This window comes from Alligator sinensis, unplaced genomic scaffold (assembly GCF_000455745.1).
Source record: "Alligator sinensis unplaced genomic scaffold, ASM45574v1 scaffold694_1, whole genome shotgun sequence".
Lineage (NCBI taxonomy): Eukaryota > Metazoa > Chordata > Crocodylia > Alligatoridae > Alligator > Alligator sinensis.
Window position 1 is genome coordinate 1,280,810 of NW_005842339.1, and position 4,336 is coordinate 1,285,145.

Sequence of the window (4,336 nt, forward strand, 5' to 3'; positions counted from 1 at the left end):
GACCTGGAGTCCCATCCTGGAGTTGCCTGGAAGATAGTTGTCTCTGGCCCCAAGGTACACAGAGCCAGGTTACTCCTCCCCTGGAACTGCAAAATAGGTATGCACTTCTTACAGTGCCTGCAGAGTTGTCAGTGGAAGTACCGACTCTGGAGGAAAGAAAGCAGCCAGCCCCCCCACAAAGAAGAGACACAAGATAGTCTCAATGGGTGATTCCCTCCTGAGGGGGACTGAGGGAGCAATCTGCTGCCCCAACCCCCTAACCCGTGAGGTCTGCTGCCTCCCAGGGGCTCGCATCTGGGATGTGATTGAAAAGATTCCAAAACATGTCTGGCCCTCCGACCACTACCCCAAGCTCCTCATCCGTGTGGGCATGAGTGACATGGCCAGGAACAATCCTGGCTGGGTCATAAGGGACTACAGGGCTTTGGGGGCTGGGCTCAAGGGGCTGGGGGCATAGGTAGTTTTCTCTTTGGTCCCTCCAGTTGCAGGTCACGGGCACAGGAGGGACAGATGCATAAAAGAAGTAAACGGAAGACTCCAGCAATGGTGCTACTGTGAGGGCTTCAGCTTCTTTGACCATGGCATGCACCTCGGGGACTGCGGCGTGTTGGGAAGAGGTGGCATCCACCTCACACCAAAGGGGAAGAAGCTTTTTCCAGCTAGAATGGTGGACCTCCTAGATAGGGCTTTAAACTGAGATCGCCAGGGGATGGGCCAATAATTACTAGCACAAGCTGGAGAAATGGCAACCTTGAAATCAGCATCCCAGTGTACAATAGGAAGCATTCTCCCACACTGGCCAATGGACAGGTTATTCCACAGCTTACCAGAAAGCCTAGGGCCTTCAATGGCAGGCTTAGCTGTCTGTACACGCCAGAAGCATGGGAAACAAGCAGGAGGAACTGGCCCTCCTACTAACCAACAAGCAATATGATCTCATAGGGATAACGGAGACCTGGTGGGACTCCACCTATGACTGGACCATAGGCATAGGGGATACACCCTGTACAGGATGGATTGTGTTGGGAAGAAGGGCGGAGGAGTTGCTCTCTATGTGAAGGAACATTACATCTCCCTAGAAGTGAAAATTGGAAATGAAGAAGGGGGACTTGAGACCCTCTGGGTCAAGATATGGGGTAAGCATGGAGAAGGGGATTTGACTGTAGGAGTTTATTACAGACCTCCAAGTCAAGAGGAACAGCTTGACCAGGAATTCTCTGGAGAACTGGCAGAGGCTGCATGGTTTTGGAGCATGGTTGTCATGGGTGACTTCACCTACCTAGACATCTCATGGGATGAGCACTCAGCCAGATCTGATCACTCACAAAGCTTCCTCACTTGCGTTGGGGAGCTCTACCTAACTCAAGGAATCTATGGGCCAACCAGGGGCAAGGCACTCCTAGACTTGGTTCTGGCCAAAGGGGACAATCTAGTGAGCAACCTGAGGATTGAAGGGAAACTGGGTGACAGTGACCATGAGATGATCATCTGCTCTATCCACCATAAATTAGAGAAATCAGCCAGTATGGTAGAAATCCTTGATTTTAGGAAGGCTGACTTCCACAAACTTAGGAGATTGGACCATGGTCCAATGAGGAAAGGAGTACAAGGTAAGTGGTTGCTCCTCAAGGAGGCGATCCTAAAAGCTCGAAGGAAGCCTATTCCCTTCATAAGAAAGGCAGGAAAAGGGCTGGGAAACCCCGTTGGCTCAACAGGGAAGTCATGGACCTCCTGAAATTAAAATGAGAAGCCTACAAGGGATGGAAGTCAGGAATAACTCCTAAAGAGGAGTACTCAGCAAGAGCCTGCATCTGTAGGGAGCAGATCAGGACAGCAAAAGCACAATCCAAATACAAATTGGCAACTGGAATCAAGGACAACAAAAAGCCCTTCTTTAGATATATAAGAAGTAGGAGAAAAAATAAAGGAAGCATAGGGCCCCTGATGAATGAAATGGGATGACTGATAACTGACAATCAGGATAAAACTGAACTCCTGAATGAGTACTTCACGTTGGTATTCCATCAGTCCATGGGTATTAGTCTACTTGACAGGATACAGGATGATCATGGTGGGGGTGACCACCCTCCCACAGTTGGTGTAGATCTTGTGAGGGAGCACCTACAAAGGCTTAATATCTACAAGTCAGCAGGACTGGATGAACTACACCCGAGAATGCTAAAAGAACTGTCCGATGTCATCGTGCGACCTATGGCAAAGTTATTTGAAGACTCGTGTTGCTTGGGAGAGGTCCGAGAAGACTGAAAGAAAGCCAATGTGGTGTCTATCTTTAAGAAATGGAGAAAGGAGGACCTGAGAAATTACAGGCCAATTAGTTTGATCTCAACCTCGGGTAAAATCATGGAGAAAATGATCAAAGAATCCGTTAAAGACAGGCTAACAGAAGGCAGTATTCTGAAGAATAGCCAACATGGCTTCAATTACAGGCAGGTCATGCCAGACCAACCTCATTTCCTTCTATGCCCAGGTAACTTGCCACCTGGATAGGGGAAATAAGGTTGATGTCATATGCTTGGACTTCAGAAAGGCCTTTGACCTGGTCTCCCATGGTGTCCTCATGATAAAACTGGGAAAATGTGGCCTTGACTATGTTATGGTCCGGTGGCTAGGTAATTGGCTGTAAGGTAGCGCCTGGAGATTACTGATTGACAGAACTGAGTCATCATGGTGGAAGGTGGCCAGTGACATCCCTCAGGGTTCAGTACTTGGATCAGTGCTTTTCAACATGTTCATCAATGATTTGGATTTGGGTATTAAAAGCGAACTACTGAAGTTCACCGATGACACCAAAATATGGGGTAGCTTGGTCACGCTTGAAGAAAGGCTGGCATTACAGGCTGACCTGGACAGGCTCAGAAGGTGAACAGACCTCAACCTGATGTTGTTTAATACAGAGAAATGTAAAGTACTCTATCTGGGGAGAAATAATCCACAACACACTTACAGACTTGGCAGTGCAATGCTTGCCAGCACCACAACTGAATGAGACATGGGTGTTGTGATAGACAACAAAATGAACATGAACCACCAATATAATGCCTTAGCTGGCAGAGCTAATCAGTAGGGCTGTGCGAAGCTTCGGTCCCTGATTCAATTCGGCAGAGATTCGGCCTGATTTGGTGGCCAAATCTCTGAATCCAAATCAAATCAGGAGACCCTTTCATCTCTCCAAATTGAATTGGAACCCTCCAAATCAATTCAGAGAGATTCAGAAAGATTTGGCAATTCAGACATAGACACAGCTTTAAATGTTTTTTCTACGTACCTCAAGATAACAGGCAACTTGTGAATGCTGTGATGCTGGGGCAGATGGAGTGTCTCACAGGAGTGCAGGGATGCATTTGCGGGGGGTCCCCAGCGCTCTTGGCAGCAGACCTGGAAGTGGACCAGAAGCACTCCTGGTCCACTTCTTGGTCTGCCGAGGAGTGTGCGCCCTCCCCCACCCTCGGCTTGGCAACTGATGGCTCCTGGGGAGGCACCTGGGGTCCCCCCGTGGCCAATCACCGAGTCGGAGGGGCAGGGGTGAAGCTTACCGGCAGACCCGGAAGTGGACCAGAAGTGCTTCTGGTGTACTTCTGGTGGTCTGCTGGTGAGCGTGCTGGGGACCCCGCTGAGCTCCTGTGGGATGCTCCATGCGCCCCAGCATCGCAGCATTCATGAGATGCCTGGTACCTAGAGGTATGTAGAAAAAACATTTAAAGCTGTGTCTATGGCCGAATCATTGGTTCTCTGAATCAGCATTGAATCTTCAGATTCGGATTCAGCTGAAATGAATCAGGGACAGTGATCCGAATCAACAAATCGAATCACTGTCCCTGATTCAGGTGGAATCCGAATCCAAATTGAATATGGCCTATTTTGCATGCCCCTACTAATCAAACACTGGCACGCATCTATCAAGGTATCTCGAGCAGGGCTAAGGATGTCATCCTCCCTCTCTACTTGGCCTTGGTGAGACCGCAGCTGGAGTACTGTGTCCAGTTCTGGGCGTTGCACGTTAGGAAGGATGTGGAGAAGCTTGAGAGAGTCCAAAGGGGGCCACACTTATGATTAGAGGCCTAGAGAACAAGTCATACGAGGAGAGGCTGAAAGGCGTGGGACTGTTCTGCATGGAGAAGAGAAGAGTCAGAGGGGACTTGGTGGGAGCCTATGGGTATATCAGGGGTATACATCAGTGCCTTGGGAAGCATCTATTTACCAAGGCACCCCAGGGGAGGACAGGAAATAATGGGTACAAACTGGTTGAACATTGCTTCAGGCTAGACATAAGGAAAAACTTCTTTACAGGTTAAGTGCCGAGGGTTTGGAACAGGCC

General features: G+C 49.1%; 1 protein-coding gene and 1 pseudogene across 1 annotated transcript in view; both read left to right on the forward strand.

The window, feature by feature from the left end:
• LOC102374992 overlaps nucleotides 1–4,336 on the forward strand; it is a 372,914-nt gene that overhangs the window by 136,779 nt on the left and 231,799 nt on the right. The gene's annotated exons all lie outside the window — the stretch shown is intronic.
• Nucleotides 1,013–4,336, forward strand: part of LOC112551108 — a 12,236-nt pseudogene continuing 8,912 nt past the window's right edge.